The sequence below is a fragment of the Grampus griseus genome, assembly GCF_964374135.1.
Source record: "Grampus griseus genome assembly, chromosome: 3".
NCBI classification, from domain to species: Eukaryota; Metazoa; Chordata; class Mammalia; order Artiodactyla; family Delphinidae; genus Grampus; species Grampus griseus.
The window spans coordinates 56,089,301-56,104,725 of record NC_139019.1 but is presented as its reverse complement, the minus strand read 5'-3'; the positions used below and the strand labels follow the sequence as shown (position 1 = coordinate 56,104,725).

Genomic DNA, 15,425 nt, shown 5'->3' with positions numbered 1-15,425 from the left:
TATTCAGCATGTATTTACTGAGCACCCATTGTGTGCCCAGAATTTGTCCAAGGTGCTGGGCATATAGTGGTGAATAAGTTAGACACTCTCCCTGTCTTCACGCATTGAAGTTTAACTGAGAAATTTTAAGTCCTACAGAAAGACATTCTGTGATTAATTCTTCATATCATGTCCAGTTTTGTGATGCCTGGAGTCTTATTGAAAGCTTCATAAAATCTCCCTGTTTTTATATTGGTCATATAGAAGACTCTTGTCCATCTTAAATCTGAGGCGTTGTTTAATTTGACATTCCCCATCCTTTGCTTAATCAAAACTAGTGTTCTAACCATGACTTATCACTGTTTTATTTCCGTTCTTTCTCCTCCCATTGCCAAGAAAATTAGCTCTCTTTTTCTGAGATTTTTTTTTTTTTTTAAGAAAAAAATGTTTTTATGACTTCATGAGATTACTGTTGTATGTGTGTGAGACCAAATACAGCACAGTAAAGCTGCATCAGGTGTAGATGATGGAGACTGGCCAGTATTCGTGCATCAGCTAAGCATCAACTCCTGCTTTCCAGCCTTAGAGGATATACAAAACATAGTAATGCCTCAGCAGAATTGCAGGTTAAGTTATGAACTCTTGGGGTTTCCCTGCTTTAATTGAAATCAAGAATGTTAATCCTGAGGACACCGAGGGCCTCTGGGATTTCCACCAGTTAGGTCTTCAGCGTTCATGGTTGCCATGCCTAACATTTCCACATGGGATGACTTTAGATATCTCAGGGTAAACTTACAATCACAGGTGTAAGATACGGAAATATAGGAGCAATTCATTAATCCTGCAACTAATAGCTTCTTCCTGGCCTGCCTGGAGAATTTCTCATTCCCCAGGCAGTACTGTCTTTGAGGGGAAGGCCCACAACAGGACTTTGGCTGCCACCTCTGTCAGTGGCACAAATCTTTCCCTGCCTCAGTCTGTAGAGACCAGGCTCTGCAAGCAGAATGTAATCACCACATCCTCTCATCTTCTAGTGATCAGATCTCCCCAGTGATTATGTAAAGGCTGTTAGAGCCAAAGAAGTTTGGAAACCTGGGGTGATCAGTGGAGAGCTAGTTGAGCACCTACCGTTGAGTCAGGTGAACAAGTGAGCAGTTCAGGGTGCTTCTGGCATGTGCCAGTGTCTTATCCTCCTCTCATTCCAGGAAAGACTCTCAGCCTTTGAATCCTGAAGTACACAGGTTTAAAAGTTTGGGGGCATCAACATTAAAGAGTCCCAGGGATGTTTTAAGGAGAGTTAAAGAGAGGCTGCTATTTAGATAGCAGGAGGGAGAAAAAATGCTCAACCATGCCTCTTTGGGCTCTGGGCTCCTCTCTGGGGGCCCACAACCTTTTGATCAACTTCTGCCCTGCCACTTACAAATAAAAAATGGAAACACCAAGGAAAGGGAAATGATGCTTTAAACAAAAGAATAATGTGAACTAAAGATGATTAAGTCAGTTAATACCAGGAACGATATAGGTTGACAATAAAGAAATTTTTTTTAAAAACCTGATAATACTCTACAACAAACCAAGAGTAAAAGTGATTACAACAGTAAAAAGGCTAAATTGAAGTAAAATAAACAAAATGTGAAAGCTAAGAAATAAGAGAGCAAAGCCTGCTAAGAACTGTTGGGCTGTAACAAAATAAAACATTAAAATAAGAGAATAAAAGAAACAAATAAAAAATAAATAAAGCAAGATAAGAAGGACGTGAGCCAGGGACTGCATAAACTGTGTATAGATATGGCTGGGAGGTTAGGAAAATAGGCACAGGCATGCTCTTGCAGGGATACTCTCAGCAGGCTGAATAATAAATCACTTTATGAGTGGTTTGCAAACTGTCTTCCAAGAAGCCCTCGAGCTGGTTCCTCACAGGGGCCTCCGCTGCATGGCTTGGGGAGGAATACGATGTGAGGGAGAGGCCAGACAGTCCTGCCACCAGCCCTCTGCTTCTGCTCCAGCCAGAAAAGCTGTGCCTCCAGCTTCTTTATATATCGGGGTGGTGGAGAGAATTCAGGGGGTTCTGGGAACTTAGATGAGAATAAAATTACATTTTAATTTTCACTCACCTCTCAGTATTTAGCATTGCCTTCAATTGTGAATATAGGCAACAGATCACAGTACTGTTAGCAGCATCTGTGTCTTTCTCACCAATAAAAATTATTGATTTTTTTTTATATCTCATTACATTTGTTGCAGCTATCTTGACAAATTATGCTCATCACTGCTTAGAAATTGCATTTATAATTAAACTACTGCTGGCTAGTTTTGTTTCGTACGTTAATGGAGAAGCACATGTGACCATATCTCAAGGATTTTTTGATGTTTTGATAATTCTGTTTCACTATAATTGGTCTCCTTCGTTATCCTGTGCATTTAAAACATTATTCGAGAAGGTGCCATCAGACTGCCCACGAGTTCATGCCACAAAAAAATGTGATAAACCTCACTGTGAAGGCCTTTTGCTTAGGCTTATTCCTGCTTCTTACCCCAGGCTTTTTGAAGTTTTCTAGTTCTTTGTTTTTCTTCTTACAAAGAAGGCTTTCTTTTATTTTAGGTTAGACCTTATAGAGTAAGACAGGCATATGGTTGATATGTGTTCTGTTATCCAAATGAGAACTTAGATACACAGTCTCTTGTCTCCCTACTGGAGCAGGAAGAGGTTTGGTGAAAAGTGAGATTTGGACAGGCCCTGAGATGCGGTCCATCAGGAGACTAGCGCTGGGAGGGTGTTGGGTGGGAACACCGCTGCTCGATTTTGGTATCATCACCCCCCTCCGCACTCCAGCCCTGGGTTGGCAAGGGGAGAAGCCACGGTGTTCCCCCTGCAGTAGCAGCAGAGGTTTGGTGGCACAGAAGATAAAGGTAAGAGCACAGCACAGCTAATGGCAGCTAAGAGGAAGAGGCTGCTCAGTGATTGGTGAGCATGAGAAGTTGACTGCTGATTCATGCTTAACATTTGTTAAAAAGAGTTTTATACGTCCCACTTTAGTTTTAAAAGGAATTGAGCAACCAGTTTTTTTTTTCCTTGCCAAAGGATTGATTTCTGCTTCTTACCCACATGCCCTCTCATTGGCTTTTGAAGAAAAAAGATTTCTTACCTTTGCCTTACTATCAATTTATAGTGTTGCTAAGAATCCAGTTTGCATCTTGATTTTACTGACACAGAGACTAAGGCGTGGAGATTAACTGAGCAGACCCAACATAGAGTGTGTGTGTGTAAGCCACTGCCTGTCCTGCGCTGAGAAAGGAAGTCATGAGGGTGAATGTGAACAGTGGAACAGTACTAGAAAGACCAAGACAGTGCTTTCCCAGTGCAAGGTAATACTGATAAGGATTTCAGATGGGGCTACAATTTATTTTTAAGAAAATTGAGGCAGAAGGAATTCCATGGAAAGTACAGTCTAGAGTGTGGTAAAGCAGGAGGAAATTAAAATTAAGGAATAATGGGGCTTCCCTGGTGGCGCAATGAGAGTCTGCCTGCCGATGCAGGGGATGCGGGTTCGTGCCCCGGTCTGGGAGGATCCCACATGCCGCGAAGCGGCTGGGCCCGTGAGCCATGGCCGCTGGGCCTGCGCATCCGGAGCCTGTGCTCCGCAACAGGAGAGGCCGCGACAGTGAGAGGCCCACGTACCGCAAAAAAAAAAAAATAAAAAAAAATAAATTAAATTAAATTAAGGGATAAGAGGAAATCCCTTATATTTCTCATAGTCTGTGGGTTGTTGTTGTTTGTATCCTAAGAACCATGATCTTAGCTTTTTCTCCATAATAGATCTCTTTTTGTGATCTGTCCACTTGAGGTCAATGTTATTGTATAGTGAGTTTATCTAGAATTTTCATTTTTTATTTTTTGGAGAGCGTGTCTTTTCTGGACCACCTAGTCAGTAGTTCTGAGCTCAGGACTCTGCAGATTGATGTGTGCTGCCCACGTGCAGACACGTGAGCCCTGAGGCAGGCTCTGTCTCCCCCTTTGAGATAAAACTGCATGTCATCAGTGAAATTGTGGCATCAGTAAAAGCTGTTATTTTCATGGTTTATAACAAGCTTTAACAGTGGCTGTATTAGTATTTGATTACTGCATTAATAGAATGCAAACCCAAGCCATAAAAATTCCTTCTTCACTGAGGATATTTGCAAATTGCATTTTTAAAGGCTTATTTAGACTTTCAAATAACTTTGGGACCGTGGCAGTTAAGAGATGCATGAAATTAAACTTTCCTTTTACTGTTAGAGCGTCAATAATTTGAACTGATAATTTAATCTGCAACCTAAATGGTCATTCCTAAGGATAAGTGATAGACATTTCTAATGTCTATATAACATATTCTCCCTATTTTAAGAATGTACATTCTTTAAAAGGTAGCCTTTTGGTTGTTAACAAAAATGTGGAGAATGCTGAATTACTTGTCACACAATAAGAAAAAATTGTTGCAGAGCTCCATGAGAAGGTCTGTTTTTCTTGGAATACAGCTCTCTGTGTTGCCATGGAGAGTGGCGTGCCACCCACTAATGAGAGGAAGTTAAGGATGTGTGGCAGGCTGTGTGTTGCCAACAGAGTCATCCACACCGTACCTTGGCCTCAGGCATCTTTTCATCCGTGGTTTAACCGACCTGGCAGATCCCAAGTGTCCCTGGTTGGAGACGGATGGCGGGTCAGGAACAGCTGGGGCGAGGCAGATGGCAGCCTGCATGTCTCCAGGTCCCGGGTTGGCAGCCAGCCTTAAAAAGGAAGGACCAAAATAGCTTCATTTTTCAATAAGCAAAAATAACCACATGGTTCCTTAGAAGGTGAGTGCATTACCCCAGGCCTATGTTATAAGAATCCATTTCTGCCTGTAGGAAGAGGGGCAAGTGGGAGTTTACTAGGAGGGAACACTGTTCATGAGTTTAAGCAGTGATCATTTTTCTTTGAGGGCATAGAGATTGTGTTTTACAGCACTAAAATGAAATTAAAAATTTTTCTGTTAGCATACTGCCAAGTCTCATTATGTTTGAACTTTATTAAGGAAAGAGCAAAGAGCCCAAGAGGGGCGGTAAATGAGTCTTAAAGCATTTTTTAGAAAAACACTTTCATACTTTAATATTGCCAAGTGCTTTATTTAGTTCTTATTTGCTAATCCTTACCACAGGCCTGGGAGAGGGGTACTGTTAATGGCTCTGCATGAGAGGATAGCAGATTGTCACGAACATCGTCCACGCCTTGCCAAAGACCCATGGAGCCTCCACTCCTTCTGACTTTGCACTTCTCTCCCGCTGGTCTTGTTATTTCAACCTGGAGCCTGGTCATAGGAGGAGTGTAGGGGTAACATTCAAGGGTGTTTTCTTGGCTATGGTTCTAACATTCCACCCAACTTGCCCAGAGTGATCTCACACCTTAGATACTCTCGTATTCCTCTGGCATAATGAATGGGTCCCTGAAGGCCCTTATCCTCGGAGGCCAAAGCAGTTCATGCTGCTACAGACATCTATTTATAAGTCTTTGTAGAGGCGTAAGCTTTCATTTCTTCGGGGTAAATATCTAGCAGTGGAATGGCTGGAACATATAGTAGGTATACATTCCAGAGTGGTTATACTCACTGTGGTTTTAATTTGTATTTGCCTAATAATTAATGATGTTGAGCATCTTTTCATGTGCTTATTTTCCAGCCATATAACTCCTTGGTAAAGTATCTGTTTAAATCTTCTGCCCTTTTTTCTTTTATTGAGTTGCTTGTTTTCTTATTATTGAGTTTCGAGAACTTTTTCTCTCATAATCTTCTTTATTTTTATTCACTTAACAGTGTTTTTCAAAGAGCAGTTTTTATTTTTGATGGAAGTCCAGTTTGTTAATTTTTTCTTTTATGAATCATGCCTTTGGTGTCAACTGAGAAATCTTTGCTTAACCCGACACCACAAAGATTTTTCTCCTATGTTTTGTTTCAGAAGTTTTATAGTTTTAGGTTTCACAGTTAGGTCTATGATCCATTTTAAGTTATTTTTTTTAATATGGTATGAGGTAAGGGTCCAAGTTAAATTTCTGGTGTTAAGAATACCTAGTCGTGTCAGCACCATTTGTTGAAAAGACTTTTCTTTCTGCACTGAATTACCTTTGAATCTTTGTTGAAAACCAGTTGTTTATAGACAGGTGAGTCTCTTTCTGAACTGTTTTGTTCCATTGATCTCTGTTCCATTGCCTCTCTTGATGCCAGTACTACACTATCTTTATGGCTGTAGTTTTATAATAAATCTTAAAATTAGGTAGTATGAGTCTTCCAACTTTGTTGTTCTTTTCCAAAGTCGTTTTACCTAGTCTGGGTCCTTTGTGTTCCATATCAATTTTAGAATCACTTTGTGTGTATGTACACACATACATGCATACATATATTATTAATAATAGAGAAAGTAGGAGCAAGATCAATTCCAGAAATATGTATTGAGTATCTAGTATATATTTAGAAATAAGATGGTAAGAAGGATCTTATAGGATATGAAGGGATATTGATTATTTGAAAGTCAGTAATCATTCTTTTTACATTGAAGACAAATTTAAACTGTCCTGACAGAATTTCAGATTTCAAGTCTGTAAGACAAATGATTCTCAGTTCTGTGTAAAAGGGAATTTCCAAAGCCAATAGAAGGTTTAAGAGAAGTATTTTTTAATTTACCAGAACTGTGATGTGTTCAAAGGAAGGATATGAATCACTACAATCAAAAAGATTATAGGGCTTCTCTGGTGGCGCAGTGGTTGAGAGTCCGCCTGCCGATGCAGGGGACACGGATTCATGCCCCGGTCCGGGAAGATCCCACATGCCGCGGAGCGGCTGGGCCCGTGAGCCATGGCCGCTGAGGCTGCGCGTCCGGAGCCTGTGCTCCGCAACGGGAGAGGCCGCAACAGCGAGAGGCCCGCGTACCGCAAAAAAAAAAAAAAAAAAACATTATAAATTGGCTGGGGATAACTAGATATGTGAAACAATTCAACATCAACAGAAATCTTCGATATGATAAATAGGTAAATTGATGATATGTAACAAAATGTGTGTGTCTGAGAAAACATGCTTTGGGCAGGCTGGAAGAGGGGTTGATGTCATGATCAGCAAACATTCATAAAAGAGGCAGAACTTGAGACAGCCTTGAAGATTGGATGAGTAGAAGAAATGGGAGTGAGTGTTCAAGATGCAGCAAGCAGTATAGGGGGGGTTAATAGAGTGAGGTGAGATCTGACCTTATGGGGATTGACGGGCCTACCAGGGAGTCGTGGGAAATAAGGGGGGCAGATTATAAAGGGAATAGAAAGCTGGCAGCTTCATGCGTTGCTAGTAGATATATATATATATAGTGGTACAACTTCTGTAGAGAGAACTTTGGCAACATCTATCAAAATTATGAATGCATATACCCTTTGACCCAATAATTTCACCTCTAGGAACTTCTGACGCACAGCATACATGTGAAATAATATCCATTACAAAAAGATTATGTCCGTCAAGGCCTGCAGATATTAATTATTAAAAAAAAATTTTTTTAAAGATCCTTAAGATTGTTAGTCATCAGTAGATTCTTGAGAAAGGTATATCATAAACCTATTACAGGAAGGTTAATAGAGTAAGTTTTGGATTGAAAGAGGTAAGTGTGGGAGGGAAATTTATTATCTGTACTTAAGGTGATAAAAGGCCCGTCCTGTGGTGGAAATGAAGAAAGAAATATTTTGCACATAGGAAGGAAAAATCAATCAACAGGATTAGTGACAGGTTGACTATAAAGCTAGAAAACAAGGAAGGTCAAAAATGAACTGAAAATTGAACCTCAGTTAATGAGGCTGGTCTACTTTAATAGAAGTATTGAATTGGAAGCAGATTTAGAAGACAGCAAGGCAGTGTGTTTTTCTTGCCTTTTCATTGTACGTATACATATTTCTAAGTTTGCTGCATCACGTCTTATGCCTACAGACCACATTTGGATTGTTTGAGAGGAACTGGCCACAGAGCTTTGGAGAAAGAACAACTGCCAAAACATACTTACATTAGGGTCTACCCGGTGTCCTGGTACAAGTTGGGAACTTTTAGACTAGGTGATCTCTGAAGCCCTGAAGTCCTGCTAACTTTCAGAATCTGAAATTAAGACCTAGGAAGACTAAGCAATTTCCATGTGACAAGTCCAAGCTCTAGTTGTGGATGAAGGCCTGACTTGAAGTTCAGAGGGTCATCAGCTAGACCAGTGTGTCTCTTTGTGCCAGTTCTTTTTCCTGAGGCAGTCTAGGTAGTACACCAGCATACTCAGTGAATATTTAAATACCTCCTAACAAAGTGACATGAAATTAATTAAACCTAGAAAAACCTAGCATATACAGAGGTTCACCAGTTAAAAATACATAGTCATGGGGGAAAAAAAAGAGCCGAAAAGACTCTGAAGGAATCAGGATGGGAGGAAAGAGTCAGGTGACCTGTGTTTTCAGGACCGGTTTAGTTCCCACTTTGATCTGTAAATTGGAACCAGTTAATGAACTATCTGGACATCAGCTTCCTAGACAAGCAGCTGATCTTGGATGCTTCTCAAGGCACCTTACATATCTGAAATCTGTTTCTCAGTCTCACTGATATAGAAGCTAGACTTTATCACCAGGAGCTTCAGACTTTGAAAGCATGAGGTTCTGGTCTTTGTTTAGTTTCTCACTCAGAGCCTTATTTATTTAAATAGTAGAATTGAAGTTCAGCCACCTTAACCATGAATATCAAAAGAACAACTAGCAGATGTAAAATTAAACAACAGAAAGAATAGGGGATCACTCATTCTCTTCTGGATTTGAGGGGCAGGCTTCTTCATTTACTGTCTTACTTATAAGTACCTTTAGCAAATTTCTTGGTATGAGAGTAGGGTATTCACTCTTGTTTTCCAGAGAACTAATTTCTGTACCATATATATTTGACGTTTACCTATGATCTTTATCTGAAAGGCCCACAAAACATATATTTTTGATGCCTTGCATGTACATGGGATTTAGAAGGAGAGGGCTAAAGTTGATCTATTCTAATAGCTGCAGAACCCTTTGTGGATTAAACCTAAAAACTCCAATAGTTCCTATAAAAAGATATATCCCAAGTTGTTTTTTCCACAGTACAGAGTCCTTTGATCCAAAACTCTTTTTACTGGTTATTTTCATAACTGTGAAGTCATAACCATGGTACAAGGAATTATAGCTATAGGGCAGAGAGAAAGTATAACAATATATTATATTTATTAAAGAGACTTTGGTAGGGTTTTGTATTGAGGAGGTTTGATTTGAAGGTAATTAAGAGATCTTTTCAGGAGCTGGTACAATATTTAAGGGAGAGATGAGTAGATAAACAAAAGCTTCAGGAAGAGATTTGTGGGAACAGAGGTTTCAGTTGATTGCATCATCACTTTTGAGGCCAGTGGCAAATAAATTCCTGAGTATTTCCAGATGTCATGGGTCTAGGCAAGAGGACATTTGAGGAGCTAGAAGTATTTGATGTGAATTCTCTTTAGTGGTCTTGGCTGCTGTCATTTCCATGCCAGATTTCCTGTTATGTTTGTTTGTTGTTGTTTTTTTAAACCAGGCAAGAGTTTGTATTTTGAAATCTGTTCTGTTCTTCTTTTTAATATCAGTGCTGATACTAAGACAAATGTTATCACCAGTTTCATAGCTAATGATGGGCAAGGCTGGGACTTAAAACCAGGTGTTCCAACTCTAGGCCATTACAGTACATGAACACTGTATTTATTACACACGGACTGTTTCATGGCTCAGTGATGGATGCTACCAGGAGGGGAACTCAAATCGGTCATTAGTCCCTATTGATAAAAGCCCAGGCAGAGTTTTGATAGGAAGGACACTGAAATTATTCATTAAAACGAGAACTTTGTGGATCTTGCACGTATAGATTATTATAATCCTCCATTTGCTGACTTAATAGCAGGTGGAAACAGTTAACGTGTATGGGACATTTACACAGTGCTTTTAGGCTCCAGCCAAAATGGACTGTTGCTCTCTGAATGTGCCCTGTACTTTACTGTCTTTGCCTCTGTTCTTCCCTCCATTCCCCATCTCCTTCTATAATAAGAGTACAACCCGTCTTTTAAGGCCTGTCCCAAATTCTGTTACATCCATAAACTTGCTCTGATTTTCATGATTTGATTGTGATTTCTCTGACCCCTTGTATAGATTTTTCTTTTATCTAGTCAGGGGTGCTTATTTAGTTTGTTTTGTCTTTTGACTAATCAAAAATATGTGCTTCTTATTTTTCTTTACTTGAGAAACAGTATAATGTATTAGATAAGAGCATGGCTTCTGGAGCCAGTCTGTCTAGATTTGAATACAGCTATCTATTAACTGTATGATTTAGTTACTTATATTCTCTGTCCCTCAGTTTCCTCGTCCACAAAATGGGGATTAAGATAGTGCCTGTGATTTAGAATAGGTATATGAGACTTAAAGAAGTGAATATATTATAATAAGGTCCTTAGAACAATCTTAGGACAGAGAAGGTTAGTGTTCAGTAAATTTGGCCTTAGTGTTGGTTTTGCTAGATTGTAACATCTTGAAGGACAGGGACTGTTTCTTCCCCATACTTCTCTCCTTAGGAAAAATGTATTTTGACTCCAGTTTACCTTTCTAAGACTAATAGTTCCCATACATCTTCACCACTCCCACCCCAAGGGCATCAAGGTGCAAAGATTATCATGGCTCAGAGATAGGGAGAAATAGATGCTTATGAACACTAGTAGTTAAACACCCAGATGGAAAGGACATCACATTTTTTGGAAAGCTGTCTGACATTAAAAAGGAAGGGCTCAATGTATATACCCTTTTTTTTTTTAACATCTTTATTGGAGTATAATTGCTTTACAATGGTGTGTTAGTTTCTGCTTTATAACAAAGTGAATCAGCTATACATATACATGTATCCCCATATCTCTTCCCTCTTGCGTCTCCCTCCCTTCCACCCTCCCTATCCCACCCCTCTAGGTGGTCACAAAGCACCAAGCTGATCTCTCTGAGCTGATCTCCCTGTGCTATGCGGTTGCTTCCCACTAGCTATCGATTTTACATTTGGTAGTGTATATATGTCCATGCCACTCTCTTACTTTTTCCCAGCTCACCCTTCCCCCTCCCCATGTCCTCAAGTCCATTTTCTGGTAGGTCTGCGTCTTTATTCCCATCCTGCCTCTAGTTTCTTCATAACCTGTTTTTTTTTTTTTTTTTTAGATTCCATATGTATGTGTTAGCATACGGTATTTGTTTTTCTCTTTCTGACTTACTTCATTCTGTATGACAGACTCTGTGTCCATCCACCTCACTACAAATAACTCAGTTTCGTTTCTTTTTATGGCTGAGTAATATTCCATTGTATATATGTGCCACATCTTCTTTATCCATTCATCTGTCGATGGACACTTAGGTTGCCTCCGTGTTCTGGCTATTGTAAATAGAGCTGCAGTGAACATTGTGGTACATGACTTTTTGAATTATGGTTTTCTCAGGGTATATGCCCAGTAGTGGGATTGCTAGTATGGTAGTTCTAGTTTTAGTTTTTTAAGGAACCTCCATACTGTTCTCCATAGTGGCTGTATCAATTTACATTCCCAGCAACAGTGCAACAGGGTTCCCTTTTCTCCACACCCTCTCCAGCATTTATTGTTTGTAGATTTTTTACTTTTTTTTTTTTTTCTCCCCTTGCGGAGCACAGGCTCCGGACGCGCAGGCTTAGCGGCCATGGCTCACAGGCCCAGCCGCTCCGCGGCATGTGGGATCTTCCCGGACCAGGGCACAAACCTGCGTCCCCTGCATCAGCAGGCGGACTCTCAACCACTGTGCCACCAGGGAAGCCCTGTTTGTAGATTTTTTGATGATGGCCATTCTGGCTGGTGTGAGGTGATACCTCATTGTAATTTTGATTTGCATTTCTCTAATGATTAGTGATGTTGAGCATCCTTTCATGTGTTTGTTGGCAATCTGTATATCTTCTTTGGAGAAATGTCTGTTTAGGTCTTCTGCCCATTTTTGGATTGGGTTGTTTGTTTTTTTGATATTGAGCTGCATGAGCTGCTTGTAAATTTTGGACATTAATCCTTTGTCAGTTGATTCATTTGCAAATATTTTCTCCCATTCTGAGGGTTGTATATACCCATATTGCTTAAGCTTTACCGCAGTCAGAAACCAGAAGGGGGCAGCAGAAAGTCACCTGCTTCCCATCTGTAGAGACAGGGAGAAGCCTAAAGAAGGTGATTTCCCATTAGGAACAACCTGCACCAAAACTGATCTCCGATAAGATGTCATTGAATAACCAATCAAAATGCAGATTAGACACAAAAAGAGAAGTCTGTTCTGAGGGCTGGGAGCATGACAGGAAAACATTTAAACAGTTGAAATAGAAACTGAGTGACTGCTTCCAGTGATTTTTAGCTCTGATACCTGTAGTGCACAAGAGCAGCTCAGAACAGATAAGGATGCTTAATGTTGTCAGCATTCCCCATTCTTTATTTTATTTTATTGGGTATTTTCCCCCTGCTATAGAAACTTAGTAAGAGTTTCTATTTGTGTAGCCTATTGTTATATGGAAAACCAGGCTGACTGCTGTGGCCCTGCAGGATAGGTTAGAACATATAAATTTTTCCATATTTTTAAACTTATGTTTTGCTTATGAAAAAACATAGTGACATACTTCTTTTCCAATTTGTACAGGAGAAATCACTCGCTTATTATTGTTTCCTGCTAGGCTTTTTACTACACCTTTGCATTTTATTTGTTTTAAACTATTTAACTCTCAGATTTCATCTATAAATTCAGTGTAATTCCATTCAAAGTCTCAGCAAAATTTTTTATGGAACCTGAGATCATGACCCTAAAATTGAATGAAAGAGTAAAGGGCCAAAAATACTAAGACACTTTTAAGAAGACTAAGATAAAATGATTGATCTACAAGATAGATAACAAGAATTAGTAAGAAGCTACAATAAATAAAAATAAGATATTGCATTAGACTTAGGCAAACATACTAGTGCAACAGAATAGAGAGAGCCCAGAAATTTATTTGTACTCATGGAAACTTGAGATGTTTTATATATCACAGGAGTAAGAATGGACTAGTTGATAAATGGTGTTTGGACAATTGATTATTTGGGAAAAAAATTCCTACCTCAAAATGCAAGTGCACACATTTTTTTAAGTTAGATTAAAACTTAAATGGAAAAAGCAAAGTATAAAATTTTATAAAGAAATATAGGAGCATATTAATATTTGTGTGACTTTCTGAAAGATTTTTGAATAAGACAAAACTGATAAAAGATTGATAAATTTTGATGAATTAAAATTTTAGAGTTCTATATCACAAGAGATATCATTAGCAAATTAAAAGACAAGTCAAAGACAAGGGAAAGATTTGCAATCCATGTAACTGGCAAACATTAGACTACATCTATAGATCAATAAGATAAGAAGATGATTCAATAGAGAACGGGGTAGAGGATATGAACCAGCAATTCACAGAATAAAAAATCAGAGTGGTTATAAATATATGAAAAGATGCTCACTCATTAGTAACATTTAAGTTGCAGATTAAAATGCTGCATACTTTCACAATCATCAGATGTGAAAACAAAGAGTTATAACTAATAATTGTGGCAAAGTAGAGGAGGAACAGGAACTGATACTAGTGAGAGTTGAAAGTTGTATAGCATCTTAAAGAGCAGTTTGGCAATATGAGGTAAAAGTGAGGATGGGCATGGTCTTCTACTCAGCATTTTACTCCTAGGTATATACTTCAAAGAAACTCTGGCATGCACAAGGATTAACTTCTAAGATTATTCATTGTAGCATTGTCCCTAATAGTAAAAATCTGGAAGCAACTTCAATGTTCATCAACAGGAAAATAGACAAAGTGGAATAGCATATAGCAGTTAGAAAGAAGGAGCTAAAGCATGGTTCTTTTTTTTTTAAAGCATGGTTCTCTTAAAAACATAATGAGTTAAAAATAGCATGGTGAAGAATCATACATACAATATGATACCAGTTATGTCGTTTGAAAACATGTAAAGCAATGCCATAGCTTATGTGTGTATATGGATACCTATATGAAGTGTAAGAGTGTAAAAAAGTGCCCAAGAATGATAAACAAAAAATTCAGGATGTTATTTACCTGTGAAGAAGGACAGTGGGGTAGAAATAAGATCAGGAGATGTATATAGGGGAGCTTCCACTGTATTTATAATATTCAGTTTTGTAAAAAAGAAAAAAGTCTGAAGTAAGTGTGACAAGATTTTAGAATTTGATGAAGGTAGGTAGTCAGGTACATGAATGTTATATGCTCTATACTTTTCTGAATGTTTAAAATACTTCATAATGTTTTAATATCTTCTCCCACCACACAGGAAAAAAATCTTTTCACATTTGTTAGAATACATATTTGAACAGATTTGAGGCTAATTCCTTCTCAGAAAAATCTTGAGGTAGGGCTGGCCCCCCTTGGGTCAGAGTTCACTTTGGCAGGACGGGGTAATAATATGTTTGGGCCAGCTTGGGCCAGATAACTACCCTTTTTCTAAGAATAACAGTCTCAGGCCTGATATGGCTCTTTTCTATATACAACCATTTTAAAATATAAAAACTAATTTTAGTTCATGCATGTACAGCAACAGGCTGAGGGTTGGATGTGGCCCATAGGCCCTAGTTTGCCAACCCTTGATCTACACTCTCACCTACTTCCCTGTCCTTAAGATTTTCAGAGGGAAACATCCTGTTGTATCATTTCATCCATACTTACTGGTTTTTTTTGTTTTGTTTTGAGGGGAAAAAGTAGAGACTAAAGCTGAAACTAACTCCTAAGCTGTCTGATTTTGCAGTGGAGCGCGAGGAGAAGCAATCAGTTGGGTGGCTGTTTTGTATCCAGGGTGAGCACAGATATAATTATCATCAGTCCTGTGACAAATGCTGGATAACAGCAGGTGGGTGGCATGTGCTCCTTTTTCACACAGGTTCCAGAAGAAGAAAGATGACCTTGTTAACTGATAGATACCAACTCACATGAATATTGATATTGATTACTTGACCTTTTATTTAAGCATTTCTCTTCCATAACCACTATACAATGATTGAAATCAGAACATTTAACAGTAATACAATAGTATGATCTGATATACAGTCCATATTCAGATTTTGTCAGTTGCCTCCTTAATGTTGTGTATGGATATATTTTTTTTTCCTTATCCAGGATCCAAACCAGGATCATACAGTATATTTAGTTGCCATATCTCTTTAGTCTCCTTTAATTTGAAACAGTTCCTCAGCCTTTGGAGGGGTGTGTGTATGTGTGTGTGCGTGTACATGTGTTTCTTGACCTTGACATTTTTTAAGAGCATACGCGTGTTATTCTGTAGAATGTCCTTCAATTCTACCAAAAATTTCTGGT

The 15,425-nt window shown here is 38.9% G+C and overlaps 1 protein-coding gene across 1 annotated transcript in view; it reads left to right on the top strand.

Moving 5' to 3' along the window:
• MRPS27 (mitochondrial ribosomal protein S27) overlaps nucleotides 1-15,425 on the top strand; it is a 91,591-nt gene that overhangs the window by 22,902 nt on the left and 53,264 nt on the right. The gene's annotated exons all lie outside the window — the stretch shown is intronic.